Below are 25,709 nucleotides of genomic sequence, written 5' to 3' on the forward strand. Positions count from 1 at the left end.
GAAGTGCATGTTTTGGAGGAAGTTTAATAACAAATATAACGAGAGCAACTGCAGATTTCATACGCCAACAGGGAACGCTGGGCTGAAACCCGTCAGGTCTTGGCCATGGAGAAGCTGAGCTAGTCAGAAGTCCCTCATTTATTTTATTTGCCATGTGAATATAACTATTATACAGCCTATTGGCTAAGCAAGCAACTTGTGATCTTACATAGTCACTTTTTGTGTTATGTTTAACACTTTTCTTGACAGAAGCATTGAGAAACAGGGAGAAATACTTCTGCTTGTGTGTAGTTGATGACTTAAAGTCAACTACAGCCCCTAGGCTGGCAATAATTTGATTTATTGCAAATGCAGGGGAAGAGTAAAAAAGAAGATGCAGGGCAAAAAAAAAAAATCACGAGGGAGGTTTCTTGAGGATAATTTTATTAAAAGTTCATGTTTGAAGTCATGTCATCCTTTTCATTCTCTGTATTCAATTGCCTTTCTGAAGCTTGGCATAGCTATTCTGATGTGCAGCAAAAATATTACATCAAAGGTGAGGGTTTGAATCCTGGCTGAAAAATAAAAAAAGAGGGCGGTGGGACATGGAACAGGGGGAAGAACCCCCAAATGACTAAGAATTCATAAAAGTAAGATATAAAAGAAAATAATAATTTCTCTCCCCTGACAAATAGTTCAAAAAGTAGCCAACAGTTTGGATCTGGGATGTCACATTGCATACAAATGAAGAAACTGTCACCATCGGTTTCCTTTGAAACCTTTTGATCTTATCTTCTGTAGTAAAGGGCATGTGACTTGATCAGGGCTTCTCCTTTCTGATACATAGTCAGAGGCCTGATGTACTGAAATATCTGTGACAGGTTTCTCCACTCAATTGATAGGATCGGGTTTTTTTTCCCCCTGCAGTGCTTTTGTCTGTGGTGGGTATGGTTCACCCTTCCCTCTCCATCCAGGAAAACCAGGTTCCTAATTTGGCAATTTCCAGCTAATCCTGTATGTTATGGCTTAGTCAGTAGTGGTCTTGTACCTGTTTTCTCTCCATTTGCCAGGCTGACTTTTTTTCTAGTAAGAACAGGAGAGTGGAATTACGGTATTTTGTAAAGACACATGGAACGCACAATTCTTCTGAAAAGTCATGGGCAATATATTCTGATAATTAATTAAGGATTGTTTTGGTACAGAGTACCTTTAAATGAACGATTTGAATATGTGTGGTCAGTAGTGTCAGGGGACAGTAGGGAAAGGAAAAGATTCTTACAGACCTCTAATACTTAAGCTTTAAAAACCACAGGTTCTGTGACATTTTTATATTTTTAATATGAGCTGTATTAGTTAATGTGCTTTAGTTGATTAATGTTTTGGTCCAGAACTAGTGAAGTCGAGGGAACTTTTCCCAAAGAGCTAAACTCTGCCACTGTGGCAATTGAGAGCAAAACGATCTTTGACTTCTCCACTGTGAGACTGCACTGTGAGGGAGAGTTAAATGGGAACTAAGACCCAGGAGGTCTTGCTGGGCTCCTCTTCACAGAGTGAAGGCCAGAACTAAATATCCTTGGGTCGATGTGTTGTCAGCACTGGGCTTTGCGGCGGAGCTCCTGGTGGAGCGCACCCTTCCTGGTGGTCACCCCGGGGTGCTTTCTGCCCCCCCGGGACCCTGCAGCTGGAGGAGCTAGTCCGCAAAATGCGTGAGGCTCGCAGCAGAGACAAAGAAAGTTTATATTGATTTTCTTTTTTTTTTTTTCTGAGGAAGGTAAGCAGTGAATCAGGCGCCCAGGAATTGTTTCTACCCAAACTCACTAATTAAAAGAAGCGCTGGAGTTATTGAGCGCAAAGCAGCGTTTAAATGGGTGAAAGTTAATGGCCAGTGTTTGCACAGGAGGTTGGACTGGGTGATCTCCTTTAGCCTGCAGCCAATATTAACCCCTGAGTACATGATGCTGCCTTGCCCTGCAGCCTGGCAGGCGGGGAGTTGTCCAAGAGGAAGACTTCCCAGGCCGTAGGAGTGCCTGGCCCGGCTGCAGGCTGCCTGCCCGAGCAGCCTCTGCTCCGTTTGGTTCTCGGCTCCTCTTGCCGGCGCATCCCCGTTGCGAGTAATGAGCCGATAGAGACTGGAAGAAAGCCTGAAGTGTGCCAGCTCGCCTGGGAGGTGCAGCTGGTTGAAGTGCAGCAGCAAGTCATTTACAGTGCTGGTGCTGAAAGCCGTTTCATGGAGCAATTTTGTTCTTCAGCATTTCTACCGCTGCTAGCAATTAGGTGTGTTTACATGGTAAGTGTCCCTCTACACGCTAAGGCGGCCTGTGTACGCTCTGCTTCGGAGCTGGAAAAAGGTGGCTGTTGGGCTGCTTGTACAGAAGGGTCTCTGTCAGAGTCTTTCACTGCGTGAAAATCTCCTGGGAGAACCAGAGTATGCGGGACCAGTCCAGCAGCACGCTCTCGTGTTGCTGAAGTCCCTCAGCTCTTAGATCCTGGTTTAGCAGGGTAGGAAAGCATGTCAGGATGTCCTGCTGGGGCCCAAATACGTGCTTAGGATGTTTTGCTTCTTAGCTAGCAAAAGTTAGCAAAGCTAACTTGACTTTGTTTCAGCTGAAGAATTTGGCTTTTCATGTGTCTGTGCTTTTTCCCTTATGTCGATTGTTGTGTGAGGAGTAAGTGCTGGTATTGAATAGCGGTGCCTGAAAAGCAATGGGTTTGGATGCTGAGTGGAGCTGAGGGTCCTAACTATTGGGATCTTGGAATGCAAATGGCATCCAAACGGAAATGAATTTGCCTTTTATCTGTGAACACAAAACCGCCGGTCAGATGTCTTGCCTATCAACACAGGTGAAAACTCAGCCTTCCCGATGCTCCACAGGACTATCAGTTCAATGTATTCCGGATGCACCAGCCCTGGAGCGTAAATGGCCAGGGACAGAAATACCAGGGGGTTGCCTCCTTCTGCACCGTCTGGAGAAGTCTGCCGTCTCCCTAGCACCATTCGTCTGGATGGGGTAGGCAGCAGCTAGCTACCAAGCAAGGAGGCCCGCTGGTGGTGCTGAGGGCCGGGAGAAAGACTCGGATGTGGTTGGAGATAACAGGCTCTCATCGCGACCCCCCTCTGCCCTGGCTGGTGCGAGAAAGATGGTGGGCAGCTGACGGTCCCACCGAGGAGTGAGGATGTGGGGGAATGTGGTGCTTAACGCTCAGTGGCAGGGCTTAGAAGATCCAGAAAACCACCCGTTTGCTTTCAGGGCTTACTCTGCAATCAGCATAATTTCTCATGAGGAGGGGATTTCACTGTAGAACAGAAGGTTGGGGAATGGAGTGTTTGCAAAGGGAAAAATAATTATATTTATGGACTGGGAGTCTATGACCTTTTTGGACCCGATCACCTATATCTCTCTGCTTTGCATACAGGAGGCAAGTTATTGGATAGTTTAAAATGTTGGCTATTTTATAATAATAACAATAACAATTTAAAGATTTTCCAGCTGTTAGAGGATGCAATTTTTCTTTCATAGGCCATTATGTATGCGAGACCAATTGGTAAACTGCAATGTACTGTTCTGTGATTATTCTCCCCTGTAGCTTTAATGAGGAGATCTGCGTGCAGTTTGATGGGAGAATATACTCTGCCGACAGCTACACCGAAAATCAAGACGGGTGTAATCTGCTTACTGTAGTCTGTGAATCCTCACCATGTGGCTATGTTATCTCTAGTGCGTGTTTATAGAAAGATGCTTGTAAAAGGATTCAATTTAATGGAATAATGGTAACTGACACTATGAAAACGAAGGGGCTCAAATAATATGGTGAGCAGTCATATAAATACTAAAGTAGACAATTAAAAAATTGCAATATTACGTCTTTCAGTTAACATCATATGAAAGGAAAATACAAATTAAGTCATGTTATGCATTCTTTATTAGTAACCTAGTCTTAGAACAGACTTTGGAGAAAACGTATCATTTTGGAGCATACATATACAGATACGTGCCCAGTCCCGCAGTTGCCCTTGCATGGCAGATGTGCGTGGCTATCGCTGGAGCTCTGCATGGGTGTGTTTCCAGGACTGAAGTCCTAAGAGCAGAACATCTTTTAGAAGGCAGATTCTCTGCTGAGCCATAGCCAAAAGCTGCAGCTTTCTCTCAGGTGGAAGAATAGTTGTGTGACGAAAGGACCAGTTGAGGCTTTGTTTAGGAACCCATTCTGTTACTGGTGGGGAGGCTTCATCAAGACACTTACACATGATGTGCCTCTGTTTCCTTACCTGTACAGTGATGATAACAATAAACTATGTGTAGAAAAGCAACCCAAATAACTTATTATTTTGTAATTTATTGACAAAAAGCAGCATCTCCTTGCAAGCAGCAGTTACACGAGATTGTTCATTTGGAAACATAAAATTATTTAGGCATAACTGTGAATCTAGTTCTTCTTTTCAGAGGCTGAAAGAAATAATACCCAGTCACTCTCTGTGGATGTGATTTATTAATTATCAGTCATTCTTAATCACCTAATACTGACGTATATCTAACACACTGGAGAGTTTAATATCTGAAAAAATACTTACTGTGATTTTTCTCAGCAGTCCATTTTTAAATGCCAGGGAAGGTAATGTGGTGCCAGCAGTTTGGTATTGTGTTTCTGATTCTGTATGATTCTGTCCTTGAATGTGGAGTGTAAGTGCACAGAGGGTGGCAAAAAGTTGCTAGCAAGAGCTATGCTAAGCGTTGACATGCTCGTCACTGAATTGCTTGAAAGCCTTTGGCTTATAGAATTTGCACATCTCATGACACTTAGGTATTTTTTTTTCTAATATTTAACCTTTTTTGTGTTAAGGTAAATGGTTCTCATTTATTATCCATACCAAGGATAGTGAAAGTGCATGATTGGACATATTACGTTACTGCATCAGGCAAAATGTATTTAAAAAACCCCCAAAACTGAAAAGCACTTCTCTTGGGGAAAGATGGGGGCTGGATGGGAGCTGGACATCACTGTTAATTATTCTTCTTATGCTGATCTCGCTCAGATTTTGAGTCTGGTGATCGCACTGACAAAGGAGCAGCCTTGATTTCTGCACATATGTTACAGTTACTTGTAAAACTGGGCTCACAGATTGCTCTGAAGCTTTTACTGTTCCTGCAGCACATTTCCGTAGTTCCAGCAGTTTGATCACAAATGCAGCATCTCTCTCCTAATGCTGTGCAGGTTGATAAAACAGTTGCCGAGCTGGAGTCCCTAAAGAAATTATTAATTATCTGGTTAATGTGCATCAGGCTGTGGGAGTGTGAGATTAATCACCAGTGCTGGGATGAGTTGCTGAAGTGGATTTTGGTTTTTCGTCTCCTGTCACTCGGTAATGGCTTTTCCTTCCTTCACCATCAGGTGAACAGGTGCGGAGATGCTGCATTTTCATTTTCCTGTAGTCGGTAACAGCCGGTGACCAGGAGATGCCTTTTTCTCAGTCCTGCTGCATGAGCAGTTTAGAACATGGAGTGCTACCTGCTTTGGATGTTCCAGCTGCGGGAGATGCTCCTACGGCACAGGACTGACCTGAGCCTTCCCAGATAAACACACTTGAACACATGCATTTGGGGAGGGGTGCCAGGGGGGCTGAGCTGGGGCTGGCTCTTCTGTATTCCCCAGGTCTCAAAGGTGTTGACTTATATTTGGATGTGGAATCGCAACTTGACTCCTATTTTGAACGTATTTATAGTACTCAGAATTTTTCAGTAAGTGAACGTTCAGCATGCCTCCTTTGTATAATGTAACAAAAGAAAAATGTGCTCCTTTATTGGAAAGATACAGAAGAAGGTTCTCCTAGCTCAGTCTTTAGTGGTACCATCCTTAAAGCCAATGGGCTGCATAAACATTCAGCCGTGGGAGAATGAGTCAGAGTCCTTTCTGGTGGTGGTGGATCAGTCAGGGCATTCAGGTGCAACGCTGCAGCGCTTGTCCTGTCCCATTAACTGCTGTCAACCATCAGCAGCTGCATCAGAAATTGTTCAATTGTTCAGAAGCCCCAATATTTTTCTAGAGGTCCCTATTGGATTACACGTACTTGCACCACACAGTGCCCTGATGAAAAAACCCAGGAGTAATTTGTCTTTTAAATTTTACAGTTGTGTTACTATGTGAATCTTTTATACTTGAAACCATAACAGCTCTGCCTCAGAGTCAGGACCATTGACTGGAAGAGTCTTTTGTTTTGGTGACTATTAGTGAGGAGAGGAAGGAAGAAGAAGAGATAGAAGGAGCTATGTTGCACGCATCTAAAGCAGACAGTTTGCCTGAGGCCAGGGGAGTACCTTCTAGTTAAGAAGGGAAGAAGCTGTCAACAACAGCATAACAATTCCAATAATACGTGTTGAGGGACAGAAGTAGAGTTTGAACCCCTTTCTGTTTATAAAGTCTAGTCATTTGGGTGTTTGAACCCCTTTCTGTTTATAAAGTCTAGTCATTTGGGTGTTTGAACCCCTTTCTATTCATAAAGTCTAGTCATTTGGGTGTTTGAACCCCTTTCTATTCATAAAGTCTAGTCATTTGGGTGTTTGAACCCCTTTCTATTCATAAAGTCTAGTCATTTGGGTGTTTGAACCCCTTTCTATTCATAAAGTCTAGTCATTTGTATTACTTTATCATTTCTAACATGAGTGTTATTCCTCCCTGAGGAAGTTCTGTAAATGACCACAGCTATTGAGACTTTGAGATGCACAGCACTTAAGACTGGAGAACTGTTTTTAACCTTCTACTTGACTATGTTGTATCAAGTGGGGGTTTTTTTATGATGGGAAGGTGTAGGTATTGGCCTTCATCAGCTTATGGGTTTTGTTTCTTCTTGGATGAACTAGTGGGTTTTTTGTCCCTGGTGAATTTATTTTTTTAATTAAAAATTTAAATAAATTTTAATAAAAACTATTAAAAATTTTAATAAAAATTTAATAAATTACTAAAAATACCTTGCCACTTCAAGCAGGCAGAGATGTACTTGTATTTGAGATTCCATTGCACTACTCCATAGTTGAGCTTTTGCTGTCCATATTGTATTATCCAGAATCCCTCTTCAGCTAAAGGTGTTACCTTGTGAGGGGAGGGGAGAGGTGTGCAGATTTTAGAGAATTTGCTTTTTATAATAGCTATGTGCTCCAGTCTGGAATCCCTGAGCAGCCCCACGGTGACATAAACATCCACTTGTTTGGCAAGCTATGGTATAACTTCCCATTAAATGTAGATGACCCATTTGTGTTTGAAACCCCCTAACCAGCCAGTCTGCATGGCAACAGAGGGGTTTTAAACGTTAAGCAGTCTTCAGGGCTTCAGGTTGAGTATTTGCATCAGAGTTGTTTGGGCTTCTGCTCCTTGTAGAGCTTCCTGAGCTTGTTGTGATAAGTAAAACCAAGTTTACTTTGTTAAGCTCAGCAGTTCCAGCACTGAAGAGATAACAGGGGGTAAATAAGACCTTTAGGAGACAAGAAGTAAATTTCTGTCTGTATGGGGATGCAGGTCACTCTTTTTGTCTGACTTTATTTGATGATGATGTTTGTGTGACCATGCATGCAGGTGTGCTTGCCCAGTGTTGTACAGAAGTGATGCAAAAGGAGTGTAAAACTTGGCAAATGTATGAACCATAAAGACAGTAACTCACCAGACTCTTCCGTAGCTGTTGATCTCTGGTGCTTAAAAATAAGTAGAATAGCAGATTTTCAGATGAGTAAATTGTGCAAATCCATGCCTAATTTACATGTACGATCACCTTGACTGCTTGTACAAATCAGGTAATTGCGCATGCAAATAGCTAATTAACACAATTAGCTGATCTGCTGATGCAGTCTCAGGATCTGTAAGTGTATACTAGTCATGTAGTTATCTGCAAACCAATTGTACAAAAAAAGTCCAAGCCCTGGTAACTGTTAGCTGGTGTGGGGAGTTGCTTATTTTTTAATATCACAGTTTTTTGGCTTTGGGGTGGAGAAGTGTCTGATGGGGTTCACAACTGTTATTGCCATTGGGATCCAAAATCACTTAGGTTTATTAGAAAAATTTCACTTTGAAGTAGCAAGCTGGCATTGCTGCCGAAGCACACTCCTGGCACAGCGACCCGTGGCAGCCTAGCTGGTCTGGTGGCACGAAGGCTGTGGTCATGCCCATCTCCTATAAATTGTTCTCTGTGAGCAGAGGGCCAGGCTAGTTTGGCCCTATGGCTTTATGAAAGTACCTGTGAACAATGCTTGTTAAACACCTACTTATTACTATTTTTAGATAAGCAAAACATTTCTGATTTTAAAGCCAACTGCCTCCTTTCACCTTGGTAGAAAATAATTTACTAAAAGATTCACAGGGTGAGTCTCCTAGTTTTATCTATTTGTCCAACTTGGAGATCCCCTCCCTAGTGTTTGACTGCTAAGCAAAAATACCTAAGCAAGTTTAAACATGCAAATTGTCTAAGTTTTTGCAACTGCCTCAATGGACACTAAATGAGATGTGTTTTTCCCATCTTTGTTTCTATTTTTATAGCTGTTATGGGGGGGATGGACACCCTTCATCACAGTAATTATTTATACTTTCAAAGCAAACAATGTGAATTTGCAATCAGTTCCTACAAATAATTTAACATCAGCTTTTGTGGTTTCAAGTTGAGTCCTCACAAAAGTAACTAACAGCATAATCTTCTGAAGGCGGGTATTTCTTGAGCTACCTTTTAAAAAATGTTTCCTAGTTATAAAATAGAAAATTTAAACCTGTGTATTAGACTTGGGACCTACCTAATATCCCAATTGCTCTCTGAATTTCCTTTCTTACATGTGTACTTTTATTTTAAAACAAAGACGAACTATGCCAATAGCACGTAACTGCCAGGATTCAAATCCTAGCACGAGGTTTGTGTCCAAGACAGCACCACTATATTCTTTCATATGCTTACATTTCTCACATAGATGTTTGTGGTATGTAGCATTTTCCTTACTCAGGGGACTTCAAAACCCGTTGAAAAGCAATGGGTTAGATGCTGATTGTACAGGGATTGCGTTAGCAAAAGGAGCACCTTGTTACATGTTCCGTGGTAGCACTCTCGTGTCCTTAAAATCTGGTCTGTGAAGGGAACTAAATGTGGCTAGGAAGGCTGGTATATGTCTTTAAAACATTTCAGATCGGTTTTTTACTATCATCTAGGTGGCCACCAGATGAAGACCCAATGGACTTCAATGCAAGACCTTGTGTGAAAAATCCTGTTTCTGGTAGAGCAGTATCCATCTAGCGATAGTTGGGTGCAGAGTTAGGAGAGAGCCCTGATCTGGTCACGAGGTCTTTTCCCTGAGGGTCAGGGTGTTTCTAAGCGAGTACAGAGAAAGCCCCTCAAACATGGACGGAAAATCTACTTAAAGGTACATTTTTAAGAAAGCAGAATGAAGAGTGAAGTAGTGGAGACTTCAACACTTCTTGTCTGCCAAGTACCCTGTGAAGAAGCATAAAACCCGTAGAGAGCCTCCTTTCTTTATCAAGCTGTGTACTGGCAGTATTGGAGGTGCAAATTAAAAAACAAAAAAACCCCAAAACTCATAACAGCACCCAAACCATCCAAGCAAACAAAAAAAACGAACACAAAACCCCCTCAAAACAAAAAAACCCCAACCCAAACAAACACCAAAATGAAGTCAAGGCTTGGATGCCAGTCAGCATGCTGGTACCCAAAAGCGCATCCAGCCCACGGCTTGCTCTTATCAGCTTTGCTGTCCGAGCCCGGGGGTACAGAAGGGAAGAGCTGGGGCCTTGCTGGTGTGTGCACGGGCTCTTCCCCCCTTCCAGCGTCTGCTTTGCAATTTAAAGATGCAAAATTCATTGAATGACAAATGATGATTAGCCAGGAGCTGAGGCCTGTCTGCTGCAAAAGGGAGCTGGGAGGATGTGTGCTGACTTTATTTCTGGCCATGTCAGGCTTTCACCTCTGCTGCCTGCTTGCTCTTTAAAGGAACTGTGGCAGCTCTTCATTAAACACTTTATTTAAAACTTTGTTTTGACAAAAGCAACAGCTTTTATGAATTTATAACTAATTATTTCTCAATAAAACTTAAAATTTAAAAAATAATTGGCTGTGAAAATCTTTTCCATCATCAATTAGCCAAAGTTCCCCATTGACTGTACTGGTGACCTGGAATTGAAAACTAACGGGAAATGAGAAGAAAGCAACAAAAAAAATAAGCAGTCTGTTTTTAAAGGCCAAACTGAATGAGACTGGGAGAGAAACAGAACGGAAATAAGCTGAAAATAAGACAAGCAAAACTTCTGTAGCTCTTTATGTTGGGACAGCTTAAATCCCACTTTTACCAGGTTGCAGAACTGCTTGCAGAATTGGGGCCAAAGGCTATAACATGCTTCAGTGTCTTATAGGCGTGTGGTGTTTTTCTTCTGACCTGACACTAGCTGTGGGCTATACGGTGCCAGTCAGAAAGAGAAAGAGCCATTTATTGAGCTGTTTAGAAGTGGGAAGGGTGGAGATCGTACTTAGCTACGGTGATGACGTTTACACTTTTGGTTTGTTGAAATGCTATTAATATCCATGAATACCGGCTTAAAGTCTTCTCTGAAACCTTAGGAATTACCTGTCTGTTATTTTAAGAGACAGATCTTTTTTTAGATGATCTATGTCCTATTGAATTCAGTGGGAAAAGTTCTACCTGCGATGGGATAAAATTCCCACTCCCTGCTACGTTTCATTAAGGACTAAAGGAAAAGGCAGGTTTTATGTGCTCTAAAAAGGCTTGTGGGCTTTCTTTCAGAAAGGATACACCTGTCAAGCAGTGAAGCAGCACCTCTGTTTCTAGACATCTCCCTTGGAAGGTCCTAAAAGTTGGTATTTTTTTCTCCAGTTACTCACAGAAATTAAATAAACTGAAAATGCAGTATTGATGCAAGTGCCAAATTGCTGCGATATGCAGATGATTTCTCTTCTTGCCCTTTCCTGTCGAGGACCGTAGTGCCAGCCAGCGAGATGGCTGATTGCCTTCGCCTTATCAAGGGATGTTTGAGGAACAGCTGATGGCTGAAATCCTCTACAATGGAGTTGATGATTGTGGAGAGGAGGAACCTGTGCTAAGAGTTGGTAGCCACAGGTTATCTGAGAATATGTGCCTGCAGTCCCTCCCTCTAGCCTGCAATTCAGGAGCCTGCTTGAAATCTCTCCCATTGTGATGTCCACAAAGCATGATCTCCGTTATCTTTAGGTGATTAGAAGATGATATCCCCTTCTGGCAAAAGATGGCCTCTTCCTAGATATTTATACCTCTGTCTTGCAGCCCACAGCCATTTAGTGTCCCTGGACCAGAAGCCGGTAGCACTTGGGCTAATCTGTTTTGTACAGCATGTAGGAGTGTGTGGCCTCAGCAAGGCAAGTCTCTGTGAGCACCCTAGCCCTGGCTTCCAGGCAGTCTTAGACCCCATTTGAAATCCTGGGTGTTTATCTTTCAGTCTCTTTGTGGCTGGGCCTTGCTTGGGTATTTTTATTGAAGTCCTGTGACGAAAACTGTGACAAGTGGCTTTGTGCCTTTAGCACAATGGAGTGCTCTGTGATAATGGTGTTAACTTCTTTACACCCCCCCAAAATCTTCTAATGGAGTCATGGACAGCTCCGCAGTGAGTTTAAGCGATAGTTTGTTCATCTCGGTCATTTCAGGTTTACTGGAGTTCTATCAACTGAAACCTGTCAAAATCAGTGCTTTACAGCCAGTACAGAGTTATCTGTGCTCCAGGCAGGATTTTCTTGCGGGATGGTCTGAAATAGTTACGTGGACTTCCCCACAACTTCCCAGTCACGTGTCTGGTCTCGTGCACTGAGTGCGCGTTTGACTTCATTCTTGCCTTCCCTATCAGAACCGCAGGGTCTCCGTTTACAAAGCAAACAAAATGCTGCTCACACGGTTTCCTTTGCGGAGGGGATGAGAGAAGAAGCAACATGTGAGAGAAGGTCATGGGTCCTTAGTGCGATGGTACTGTCGTATGGCGATACCCCCTGGCACTTCTCGATCCCCATTTCCATGAAATATAGGTTGTTACACCATTCAGAAAGCAAAGGAAATGTGCCTTGGAACAGACAAAGAAAAAAGAATTGTGTTTTGTCCCACAGCGCCTTTATTTACAGAGTTTATCCTGGGAGCCTCAAAGCATCACTAACTGTAACAGGAACTCGGTACACAATGACTGACTTTTCCCAGTGAATCAACAAGCGCATTGTATTGACATTTAAGTTTTGAGGTCTTTGTATATCCCTGGTGCAGGAGCGAAGCTCCCAGATCAGCTGCTGCTGGCGAGGAGATGTAGATGCATTATTAGGGATAACTTGGTTTATCTCCTTTGACACTTTTCTGATATCTCTTGATCATTAAGGTCCAGATTAAGTGGGAAAAAACATTACTTGCACGTATGTTACGTAGCTTATGTCTCAGATCTTTTATGAGAGAGTTTGGGTGCTTAATGTCTTCTAATTCAAAAAGAAAAATCAAAGTCTTGTGTACAGCTTCCTTCTGTCAGGTGCGGAGATGAGGGTTAGGTGAGCACGTAACAGAAACCTGGGTATTTGAAAGTCACATTTCCAGCTGCATTTAATACAATTGTAGATAAAACACATTGAAGAGGAAGGAGTTGTTTGGGCGTGTTTTTGCATTTACTTAGTGGGTTTAATGAAGTTTACGGTGTACTACTCTATGCCACTCTTAGGAGAGCAGTCATCCGTATTTTCTTTCCCGTGAACTCGCATCATGACATTTTTGTGAGGCACCGCTGTGTCAGGAGCTCACTGCCGGGCCCATTCATCCCCGGCCTCAGGAAGAGATGGCTCTCCGGCAGCGGCATCAGTGGCGTTGCACAGATGAGAGAAGGTGCTTGGCAGCTGGCAGGTATTGGAACAGAGTAGGAAAAGTAGGTCTGTATGTGTCTGACTGCCCAAAAAGACATACAGGTGTTCAGAGAAATGTATTGTTCTTCACTATTTTGTTCCAAATCCCTACTCCGCTGAAAATGAAGCTATTATTTATAATTAATAAATTAATGGCTTTCATTCTGAATCTGTAACAGTGCAGAAATCGGACTTTTCTGTCTTTCAGTCCGACCAGAAGTGCCGATTCGTGTTTCAACAGGCATTTCTGGTACTCCTGAGCTGATGAAAGATCAGGGAGGCTATCACATTGCTTTACTGTGCTAGCAGAAACACCATGGTAATATTGAAAGACCTGTCCTAGGGACTGATGTGTTTAGCAGCCCGGTGCCCCCTAACCGGGGCAGTCCTTTATTTATCCTAGTTTGTTCCTCTTCAGCAGTTTTCATCTGAGGATTACGAAAAGTGGACTTCACCCTGTGAAGCTGTTACCATAACCGTTTATGGATGGAGAACTGGGACTCGGATAAATTGCGACTTTCCAAAGGTTACCTCGCATGCCAGTAACACAAACAAGGGTCTGTGCGTTGTTTCCTGGACTGTTACTTTTTCCACACTTTCTTTTAACCACGTGGGAAGAAATCTATCTCTACACAGGGTCTAGCACGTCTTACGTAGGCAAGGATCACTTAAATCGTCAAGTGAGACCTTCTGCTGGTGCCGCGCAGAGGAATAAATTGGTCAAGAACTTTGCAGCCTGCTTCACAAAAGACAAATGACCATGTGAAATTTGATTTATGGAGAAACTGCTTCCTAGGAGAAAGCAGAACCTCAGCATAAGCAGATCCGCAAACTAATGACATAAAACCAGCTTGGATAATAAAAAGCTGGTAAATAGAGGTGTGGTAGCAATTGGGATGTATGCGAGAGATAAGCTGAACTATCTGAGTTTGGAGGAATTTATTCTTTCACAGAATTCCTCTGGTTTAACTCGGTCAGTCCTAGGTTGCTTTTAGTTGAAGCAGAAGAATATTTATTTGTAGAAGCCTAAAGTTATCATCCTGTAAAACAAAGCAAAAAAAACCTGCCCAACTGCAAGCTCGAGCTTGCTCAGAATAACCCAAATGTGTTTTGAAGGACTTCGGGAATATATTTCCTTCTGAAGATTCCCATTCTTCTGTATTTTCTTTGCCAAGTGAGTAATTAGTTACTCCTTGATTATTGCTTATCACTTTATACTTTGTCATGGAGACAGGAAGGGACTGTGAGGCTGTTAATAGCAATGCTCAGATCACCTTTCTTTCTCAAGCACGGTTTTATTAACTTAAAAATAACAGTGGGAGTGAAATATTTCTAAGTTCCTGTACTACTGTTTTTTACTGGCACCCTGAGTGCTTTCCAGCGCATCCTCAGTGAATACCAGAAGTGTGTAGTCTCATTTTTCTTGCCTCGAATTGCTACACCCCAACAGTGTTGATCAACAGCATCAGACGTGGAAGCTTGACTTATGCGGTCTTGGACTCTTTTTCATCCCGTAGTTGAAAATCTTCTTTCATCTTTTCAGATGTTCCTAAACATGGCAACAAGCGTGGCTCTGCAACAGATGCAATTCTTCCTAGGTCTCTAGGTAACATTTTAACCTGTGTAATGTTCACAGCATAGCATGGTAAGTAATATTCCAGGAAATACGCTGCCGCTTGTTAAAAAGGATAGGACCCCAGAGATGCCTTTAAATATGCCTGTAAAGTGAGAGGTGCCAAGAGAAAGATAATATGGCTGATTATAGTTATTTACCTTACATTTTCATTCGCCCTTAACTGGGTGTAATTTAGGGGCATGAAATCTCTTATTGGAAGTGTATTTGCATTAAACAGCTCTAAGCAACCATGAAAGTGCAGAAGCTGAAAAATTGACAGACTGGGTTCCTCGAATCCCAAAGTAGCATTTTTGTAATAGGCATACAAACAAATCAAATAAACATGTTTTGCTTCAACGATTTAAAGAATATGGTCTTTGGAGTAATTTGTCTTTTTTTTTTTTTTTTTTTAAACTATCATTTCTAACCTTTTCATTGCCTATCTCTAGTTTGCAGCTCCTCCTAACAATCTGCAGCAATTTCCAACCCAGCTGTTGTGGTTGCAGAGCATTGTGCCTTTGTTTAGCTTTCCCTGAGCTGTCAAATCGGCCTATAAAGGGGATTACCTGGCTGGTGATGTTGTTTTTCAGGTCTGCACTTTTTAACAATTATTTGTTTCACAGTGGCTCTTCCCCTCCCAAAAAAAACCCCCCAAAAAAGACTCTGAAAATCAAACTTTACCGTTGGATGGAATGAAGTCTTGCAAGTAGGTACCTCTGGTTGGCTTTGATAATCCCCCTTGCTTCCTTTGCAAGTAATCATAAACAAGTTGAAATCGACTGCAAGAGTAGTGGATCTTTTCAATCGGGTCATGTTTTTGTAGCAAGACTCACATTTTCATATGTGCTTTATTTAAAAAAAAAAAGACCTTTTCCATCTACTATGTTGGTGTGTGCTAAGCCTGAGAAATTTATAATACAACTGTGTACTATTAAAAAGGTATGATCTTCCACCTCTACCTCCTAGCAGTCCATCAGTTCTTTTATATCCATTGCCTCTCCCACAAGGCAGTTTAACTGAAGTTTGTGAAATGTTGTGATCTTTGCATGAATGGAGTTACTGAAGTGAAAAGCATTAGCAATATTTATTTCAGCAGGTTGCAGAATTAATGACTAAAGAAGAAAAACTGGTAAAACTTGCTTTTTATATATACAATAGAGTCTTTAAGAAACTTAATTCGCGTTTAAGAATGCAGATGTGTCTGTCTGAATTTATATTACGCTACGTATGCTCCCCATATCATGCTGTGTTGAAAGTTTTCTAACAATATATGTTATGGAATTAGATCTATACTATTCTTTTTTTAATATTTTCTTATGTTGAGTGTTAAATGGAAGCTAGTGTCTGTCTTGCCCTGCTCGGTGCAGAAGATATATTTCCTGTACTTGAATGTCTTCAATTTAGGTTTTTGTTTTGCAAGCACAGAACATTTTAATTAAGGCTTGTCACTCCAGATCTAATGAATACATTTACTGTAATGTCTCCATCTTCAGGAGGTGCATTTGACTTAGAAATTGTCTCTGTCACAGAGGGGCTGATAATATCAGTTTAAAGATTTCTTCTTTTCCTGGGGAGGAGTGGTTCGCGTGGTTTGTGCTGCTCTCCCTGGGTACAGGGTAGCAGCGCTCGCCTAAAGGATTGCAGAACGATGCTTATTCTGACAGACAGACAAGAAAAATCCCTAAAGACACATACGCACGTTTAGCTCGGAGATGTACCTGCATGAGACTATCTTTCCTTTTTTTCTTCCCTTTTTTCTTTGACACAGTTTCAGAGAGGGTTTATTGATTATATTTGGAAAGATTAAGAAACTCCTCTCCCCAAATCACGCTTCTGTTAGCATATGAGAGGACTTTGATCAAACAAACAAGGAATTGTCTAATACACACGGTAAAAAAAAAAAAAAAAAAAAAAAAATCCTATAAAAGCAGGTTTCAATTGACCTTTTACCTGTGCCTGTTTCTACTCTGGCGGGTGGGGACTGTGCAGGAGGAGGGTTGCCGTGCTCCTGCCTCTCCAACTCATGTTACTGTTGGCGTTAAAACTGCTTTTAATGTCAAGTCAAAACCATAACTAATTTTACTGTCATGTAAATGCCATATTACGTCCTGTTGTTGTGTGGGAAAGCACAAAAAGTGAACATGGAGTCCTCAAGAGAAAGAAACTAAGCAAAGCCTCAAATTTTTTGCTTTTCAGTGTTGCAGTATTTTAGACTGAAATGATTTTCAGCTGGTTAAATCGAGGTTATATTATGGTGCTGTCTTCTGGTGCAGTGTGGTGGGGGAAAGGCTTTAGCCCCTAAGCTTCTTCCCCAGCCTCTTCTACCGCGGCTTTTACCTTCATCACATCCAGATTGTGTTACACCCACCTTTGCCCCAGGGTCTCTGGCAGGGAGGCTGCCCACCTTGGTGCTCTCCTCATCCTCCCCACCTTCTGCCCAGAGTGCTGAGCCGGGCTTTGTGCGACAGCAAAGTGGCAGGGTCAGACAGTGCTTGTGGCAAGGGGCATTGAGAACCGGAGGTGCAATAAGAGGGGGAGGAGGCTGGTGGGATCCCTGAGAGCATCCCACACCGTATGCAGTACGGGGATGCCCAAAAGAGAAGCCAAGGGGGTGGCCGCTTGCTTGTCGTCCTCAGGTGTCCTGGTTAGGGACTTATTTGGCAGGTAGCGTCTGATTCACTCGCAATCATCCAATGCAAATGTTTGCGAAGTGTTATTGCATCTGTGTTGCGTGTGAGGAATTGCGTCATGCTGAGAGCAAAGCCCAGATTTTCAAACGTACTTAGGCACTCCGCACCGGTGTCCCCAACCCGGGTCCCGGCGGAGCTCTGCGATGGCAAGGGGACCAAGGCTGCCTCACCCAAACAACGCCACGGGGCTGGTCCTTCCCTCCGCCAGCCCAGCCCCAAAACAGGGGCGATGGGAGCAGGCTGGGGACTGGGATGCTCTGCCCTCCAAGTGCTGCTGTGGAAGGGCAGGGAGTTAAGTGCTGTGAAGGGCCCCGAATGGGCTGTCTGCGAGGTGACAGGTTATGGCTAATGACAAACACGTGCCACTGATAGGTACATGCTTTTTTGACCTGCCTTAATTTTTCTAGCCAGGCCTTTAATTGCCGGGAAAAGGTATAGACAAATGCAATAAAAAAGCCAAACAAATCGGAGCTATAGCAAGGCTCTACAAGGAAATACGTTTTAGAAAGTTGTTTTTTTTTTTAATTAATCGGGATTTTGTTGTCAGGCTAAACCAGACTAAAAATAAACAGCTGTATAGTACTTCATTAAGCTGCCTGCTTGGAGTGATTTTCCCATTGATTAGTCTCAGGGCTAATGCTGGTTCATTCCTCACTTCATTGCTAATTAACATCAGCTCTGCTCCTGACCACTTGACCGCGCTCTCTCTGTGAACATGTGCTGGTTTGGCAAGTAATAACTGCTCCCTCCTTCTTAAAAGAGAGAATTAAGGGAGAAAATAACTATCAAGCGTAGATCTCTGGCTGCTTCTACTGTAAGGAGAGCAAACTGTAAAACTGTATTGGCCCGTATGAAGGGTAATAAACACAGTTTACAGAGCGCAGGAGTTTGATTGAGGAACTATGTAAATACAGATGATGAGCTCAAGCTGCCGTATGAATTGACAGGCTTGGCTCGTCTCCTGTCAGTCGAGTTGATTCAGGCTCTTCTGGGATGCTTGTGGTGCAGATTACCTGACCCAGGGGCTTATGGCTACCGGCCCTCAGGGAGAGGGCTGCTTTGGATGGGCAGGGCTTACTTTTCCAAGTCTCCGCAATGTTCTCGGAGTCCGGATAATGAAGCGCGTTGGCAGCGGGTATGGCAAGAGCAGGAAACATAACGCCACAGTTGTAGCTTTGTCAGGCCACTTCCATGCAAACAGAATATAGATGAAAATAGGGGAATGAAATACTAGAATTGGCATGGGTGCACTCTGAGGAAATATCTAACAACGTTAATGAAATTAGCAGCCTCTGTTCTGGGTGAAAAGGTCAATTTTTCCATAAAACCCAAGTAAACTGGCATTTTGGAAAACATCTACTAAACTTGGCACAGAATAAATAACATTATCCCAAAGTCTTGGTTCAATTCCAGATCATAGCATTTTCTTTTAATTGAATTGGGTATTGCATTTCATTTTCAGAAAGTATTTTTTTTTTATTCCTGCATTTTGAAGCATTCATATCTCAGAACTAATCAGAAACTCAGCCTTATACAAATCTATCAATCAGAAACAGTCACTGGAGAGAGAGCTTGCCTGAGTGATAATCCGTTTTTACCTATTTTTGAGCAGAATCCTAATTCACTTGTTCATCAATTATATATTTTATATATTCCCACCATTAATTTAATGGATTTAGGGCTCAGTCTTGCAAACACTTCTGCACGTGAGTAACTTTATTCATGCAAGCAGGCTGCTCATGTGAGTAAAATTAACCATGTGAGATATTTGTAGGATCAAGCTTTGCAGCAGTTGTATGTATCCATGCACAAAGCCATTGCCTTCTTAATTCCCCTTCTTTGATCTTTAGTAACAAAAAGCATCTTTTACTCACATAAGTAAAAAAAAAAAAAAAATTTAACTGTATTTAAAATTTTAGTAACTGTACTAATTATGATGATAAAGATAGAGAAGTCATTCCTACGTTTAAGAACGTAACCACTTTGGGTCAGGAAACACTGCCTCCTAATTGAGTATTGCATGATTGGTTACATCATGTGCCTTTCATGGATGGTTCTGGAATTGGCCTCAGAGCAGAGACAGAAGTGTGGAAAGTCCTGTGTTATTGTCAACTGACTGTAGACAAGACTAAAACCATCTTGTACTTTATTCAGTTGGAAAATGAAAATGGAATTTTGGTTTGTGTTCCCAGGATACATCCAGCATCTCTTCTTTCTAAAAAAGATGCCTACAATATTTTTAACTTTTCTTATGATACTTCCATTTCCAGTCCTGGTCAGAAGTGAAACAAAACAGCAAATAAATATTTACATTAATAATAAAAGAATAACAAGAGAAGTATTTCCTTGGATGCTTTTGAACTATACAGTCTTGTTTGAGGGAGTGTCTTGGTTGGTATCTTGCTTTTGGTAGGTCAGTAGTTACACTCTCCTGCTTGCACTCAGTTATTTCATATTTTGCTCTCCTGTGGACAGGTATCGGGAGATGGTAAAATAGTGATTCATTGTTGGCATAAAAATAACCCCAAAGTTGTGTTTTTCTTCTCATTTCTGCAGTGAAATAAGCATATCTATATACTTACTCATGTATGCATTAGGAGCAAGCATAGTTCTGCAAGACATTGGCCAAGCCACGTACTGGCTGTCCCACGTTGATGTGCGCTTTCCGGGCTGCCGTCAGGGCTGCGTGATGTGGGCTAACATTTGCGGGCAGACCCCAGGGCACAGGGATGAGCTCTGGTTGTCCCTATTGCAGGGTTGAAGGGGACTCCAATGGTGATAGAGAGAAAAGCAAGCAAATGAGCCAAGCACTACGGGCAGGACTGTGGCTTGGAGGCAGCGGGTGCCTGGAGTATTGCGGATTTAGCTAAAGCAGTAAATCTGTGGATGGTGTCTTACCTGTTACCAAAGCATTTAATAATGAAGTTGAAAGCCGGGTGTTTTCTGGTTTTCTTCTCTGCCTCTTTATTCAAAAACTGTCAAAGGAAGGAGCTAAGACAGTTTTAAAAACCCTTATGAAGGTGGCATATTTTAAATAAGATCTTAGGGGAGGCTGGCTTGGGTTACGGAGACTTTGTGATCCTCAGCAGTAGGGCTGTTTAAGAGCTAAACCTTATGATAAAGACACCCTTTCTGGCCTTGTTACCCTCACTTCTTAAAAAGAAAAGGAATCCTTGAGTTTTCAGAGTTGAAAGATACCATGAGGACCTCAGTCATTTGAACTGGCATATCGTACTAAACAAGCTTCAGTAGCTTCTTGTTTCACTACAGGCTAGAATCTGGTGAATACAGTACGATTAATAGCTCTCACAAACCTCTGGATGGACACCCAAAGGAGAGGAATAATACAGCTGCAGTATTACAAGTCAGCAGCATATTAAACATTATGTTTTTTCCTTAGGAAAGGATTTCCTGTAGAGGTCCTGAAGAAAAATAAGTTTCATTAGTCGAGCGTCGAGCAAAGATAGAGCAACAGGATTGATTATAATAAGCCTCTCCTTTTTACCGAAATCCATTACTTTCTGAGCTATTAAGTGATGAAAGGGATTAAGAGAATAAAAAAATATAAGTGGGACTGTATTCGTAAATCTAATAAAGTTGATAACAGTAGAGCATTTTGTGAAATTTGCATGTGAATTTATAATATTCTAATCCATCGGCAGCGTTGCGCTACGGAGGGAAGGGGGTGCACCGTGCATACAAGATAAAAATGCAAGAGCAGAATTTCTGGCCAAGAAGCTTGCTTTTTTTTTTTTCTTTTTCCCATATGGATATCCATATGTTTTATCACAGATTCCATACTTTTGGTGCCAGGATCCATATGTTTAGCTTTTGCTCAAATAAAAGACTAAAATCATTCTTCATTATTTCTTTCTTCTTAGCTGGTGTTTTTGTAGACATAACCAAATGTGATACTAGATGTTTGAGGCATACCCAGATAGAATGCAGTTGGAGCTCATCAGAAGTATTAAAAACCAGTACCTGGGGGGTTCAAGGGCTGGATTATCTTCTGAGTATAATGCCCCTTGACAGTGCTCGAACAATGCGGGGGGTGCTATCATCTGATTGCAAAGTCCTGGCAAGGCTCTTCCCCTATAAAAGAGAAGCTCCTTTGGGAGCAACAATGGGAATTTTCCTCCTTTTTATTTTATTTAATTCTCAATCTGCACCTCTGCCTCTGTGCTTCTGCTGAGGGGTGTGTGATGCAGGGAGATGACATGACAGCGCTTTATTTTACTTCTGCCTTTTCTGCTTGCCCAAGGCCTGCAGTGGTAGAAGAGCAGCAGAATTTAGAAGTGCTGATACAGAGAATTTGGGGTTGGCATAAGGATGGTGCATCACCATCTCCTTGACATGACCCAGTCTGCTCTGTGCCAAGCAGATATCACTCACTGAGAATTGTGCTTAATAAGGTTTTATTTTTCCTTTTTTTTTTCCCCTTTTGATGGAAATGTTAATATAATGTTTTTGAAGGTGTAGAACATAATCCAGCATCCATGGTTATACCTTGGAATAGGTACTAAGGAAGCATCAATAGTAAAATCCGCATGTTGGCTCTCTGGTTGGATCCCATCTTCACTTGGACTTCCAGTCCTTAACTTCTTTGCTGGGACAGCATGCAGCAGAAAGGCAGCTGTGGTGTGTGCATTTACTTCTCTTGGGAGTTTGATTGCCTACCAGCAGGTTCTGACTGTCCTATGGCTATGGCATTTTTAAATTGCAGAAGGGGTAAGGAATACCCTGTAATTTTGAATAGGAGAAAATTAGGGTAGTCATAATTACAAGCATTACAGTACATAGTTTCAAAATAAAAGCAGTTGCATGAATATTTTTTTCACAGTTCCGGCCTCTCGCCCGTGAAATGTAACCCTGAGGTAGGCTTGGAGTTATGCGTTACCCTCTGTATTCCTGACAATAATAGAAATTATTGTGAAAAGTTAATAACCATTGTGCATCGCAGCTGTATTATCTTTCATGTGGAAGAAAGAAAAGGCAACTACCTTCTCTGAATAAACCAAACAGTAGCATCTTGACTTTAGAGAGGAGGCAATCAATGCTGCAAGAACCCCACAAAAGCAGCTACATCTTGGATAGACTCATTATATTTTCAGTCTAACCCCACTCTCATCAGAGACAAAAGCAAAACTTACCACTGATATCATTCAAAGCAGACACGACTCCTGATATTATCTGTACAGAAGCTATAGAGAAACTTAACCTTTTGTTTAAGATTTACTTGTAAAAGTATCATCCATTTGAGGTTGAATTTAGTTTGCATTTCAGTGGAAATAATCCATCATTTTTCAGCTCTACCTTTCCTTCCCAGGGTTGTGGCTCTGGCAAGGTCCGTGGCAGGTTTGTAGCTAGTTGCCGGTTGCAAGCTACCTCATGGGTCTTGACTGATAGTGCAGTGAGCCACTATTCAAAAGAGATGGCTCACAAGGTGTGCCCCACACATGGTGGTGTGCCCCACACATGGTGGCCTTCTGGGTGCAGCAGTTCCTGGGCACGATGGTCAGACATCCCAGTTGGACCTCCCTTCTGCCTGGCCCGTGCATGCCATCCCCACTGGAGAGGTCTTGGTATGAGGAGCTGGTATTTTGACCCCCAAGTTGGCAAGAGGTTGGCAGTCACCTACTTGTTATATTCATACAGAGAGGATACACTCTAAATATTAAATGCAACTCAAGCTGATTGTCCAGAGAAATTATGAATGACGCATTTCCTCCTTTCAGAAATGATTCTCTTGTAAAAATGCTGTGGTTTTTTTTTTTCTTTTCCTTCCCCCACCCCCCCCCACCCCCCACCCAGCGTTTGAATACCAGATTGAGCTAATTTTAAGATTCCTCAGGGCAGTGGCACTGCATTCCTTCCACTCCGCTATTCCTTACCACATTACCTCACCACATCAGCACTCGTATCTCCCGCTGATGGCATCCAGTTTCCATTCCATTCACAGCGGCCAAGGATCATATCTCTGATCCACTTAGAAACACAATGATCTCTACCCCTGAGAATGCAAACGCTTTCTCAGTCAAATCTATTGATCTACAGGGCTCTATTTCTGGCTTTCCATTCACTCACTTGATGTTTGGGATGCTGCATATTCTTTCTGGGGAAAGAGTTAACTTGGCTACTAGGAACTCGGTGAAGAACGTTTCTGCAGAATCCAAAGATAGACGTGATCCCTTATATACTCTTGTGTTTGTACAAATACTACACTTCTTAACTGAGCAAAATGAAAACCTCCCAGCCAGCACTGTGACAATGATAGACCTGAGTGTGCTATCGCATTCTTATCCCAAGCCGATTCACTGAGCATGCTAATGTTGAGTTGAGACGGGCAAGCACATGCTGACTTCTGCAAGGGAAGAGGTAAACAGCTTACACATGGTCTCCAGGCTAGGGGGATTTACAATCTAAAAAGAAAAGATGAGACCAAGAGGCAAGGGCATGGGATGTGAAGAATGATGTGGTTTGACAAACATACAAAATCAGTGAAAGCACTATAATGAAAAACAAGAAATTTTTCTGAAGAGCGTTGTTGTTGGGAAACTTGGCTCCTAAGGGCTTGACTCTGGGCTCTCTCAGAAGTGTAGTTATGAAGAACAGCAGGGGTTTGTGGGGTAAGTATTCCAGCCTCCCCACACAGGTTATGTATTGAAATAGGCCTCTCCAGGAGGCAATCCCAATGTGTGCTTCAAACAGTCCTCAGGAAAACCTCTTTTTTCATCATTGACAGCACAGGCTATAGAGCAAATACACCTACGTGCCTAACTTTAACCTTGTTGGTGTTCAGAGTTGTTCACCATTACCCCCAAATGGGATTTTGGTTCTTAAAATGTGGGATTTTAAGGATTTTCAGGTATTGCTCTACATTGACCTTGAACTCATCTTTAAAGGAAATCCAGGCACCATGATGTTGAGTGAGCTATGCCTGAGTTAATTTAATTATCTAGACCTTAGACAATTTTGAAAATATTACCCATAATTCACATCTTCTGGGTTCCAGCCGAATGCCCTGTTTTCTCTACTTGTACATGACGAATGAATCCACTGTTTCTGTGTGGGTTTTTTTAAATACAGGTATTAGGTTACCACTTGGTCTAAGAGAAGACTTTTATTATTCAACACTTAGACTGCCAGGGGCACAGTAGCTAACCTCGTTTGGTCTTGATTGTGTCACTTGCTCTACAGCTAAATTTGTTTCCCACCACTCATGGTGTTCAGTCTAACAACTGACTCCGTATAGGTAGGTCAGGCAGGGATGGGGAGGGTCCCAGGTGAAATAATTATGGGGTTGATTACTGTGATTATATACAATTATAATCTTCCTTAGTATATCCATGAGGAGTACTGATGTGTGAGAGAATTTGACTTGTGAAGGAGTATTGAATTTTTACACGGAAACTTACTCTGAAGTTAAACAGATGTGCAGGATTAGTACGCAGCCGGTGGTGAACTGCCTTACTTCACTTTCTCCTTTAGCCATGAAAGTTTTCTTCCTCTTCTCTTGTGAGCTTTGCCTGCAAAGATAGGTAATAAATAACTAGTGCACTTCTTTTGTAACTTTCCCATGTAGCCAGCTCCTCTAACTGTTCAGTATGTTTGTCAGCATTTCCAAATTTAAACTGAGGGAGGGGCAGGAAATTTCTCTTTCCTAATCAAAAAATGCAGGAAAAATAGTATAAAAATATGAACACTGAAATTAATATGTAATGTCATATAATGTCCTTGTCTGGACATTTTGTTGCCTTTACAGTAATAATTTAATTTAATGTTCTAAAACTCCAGGGAGGTAATAGTGCATGGATGATCCTTCCCTGCTTACAGACATGAAATAGGCTTGTACGCATATATACACACAGGTGAAAGCTTCCCCTCTCTTCGTCTTTCCAGATCATATTTGATTCCTGCAGAAATCGTGGGAGTGGGCGGGCATCTCTTAGGAAAAGCCCAGAGCTGCTTGCCCCAGTCTTTGATAAATCCAGTCCTCTTGACTCCAAGTCCTGTACCTTAGCTGCCTTCTCCCAGCAAATGACACAGACTGTAATTCTTTGGCATAAAATAAGAAAGACTAATTAGTTTGAAGATTTTATTACCTTGTTTTTCAGTCCTTGCTCCTAATATGCTGTTTGCTAATGCCTTTCCCTCTGAAATAGAAGAACGTTGAACTCTTTCCATCTACCTCCCTTATCTGTACGTGCACATAGCCCACCTATGCGCGCAGCACCCGTAGATCTCACTAGAAGAGTGTCTTCTCTAGCAGGTTATTGTGACCTGCCCACCACCAGAAAGGTTTCTGTACCATTTTGGGCAGCGGCTTTATAAGATTTCAAGCCTCCCTCGTCCCACCCCCTCCCCATTCCAAATAAAGAACTTGCAGTAGCGGCGCATTTGCCCTCTGTAGACATGTAGGTACTGTTGTATTACGGGGTTTTGTTTTGGTTTTTTGCCGGCTACTTGACGTTGTTTTACAGCCGGACTGTGTGGCTATTTGCAAAAGGCTCAGCTAATTCTGTTGTCCTTTTTTATCAAG

The 25,709-nt window shown here is 42.1% G+C and overlaps 1 long non-coding RNA gene across 1 annotated transcript; it reads right to left on the reverse strand.

Moving 5' to 3' along the window:
- Positions 1-21,712: 21,712 nt before the first annotated feature.
- On the reverse strand, positions 21,713-25,373 carry LOC132321997 (uncharacterized). Its single transcript, XR_009484988.1, has 3 exons — positions 25,273-25,373; positions 24,586-24,696; positions 21,713-21,910 (listed from the first exon to the last, which is right to left on the reverse strand). It is a non-coding gene; the product is annotated as an uncharacterized LOC132321997 (long non-coding RNA).
- Positions 25,374-25,709: the final 336 nt, after the last annotated feature.

This window comes from Gavia stellata, chromosome 2 (genome assembly GCF_030936135.1).
Source record: "Gavia stellata isolate bGavSte3 chromosome 2, bGavSte3.hap2, whole genome shotgun sequence".
In the NCBI taxonomy this organism is placed as follows: domain Eukaryota; kingdom Metazoa; phylum Chordata; class Aves; order Gaviiformes; family Gaviidae; genus Gavia; species Gavia stellata.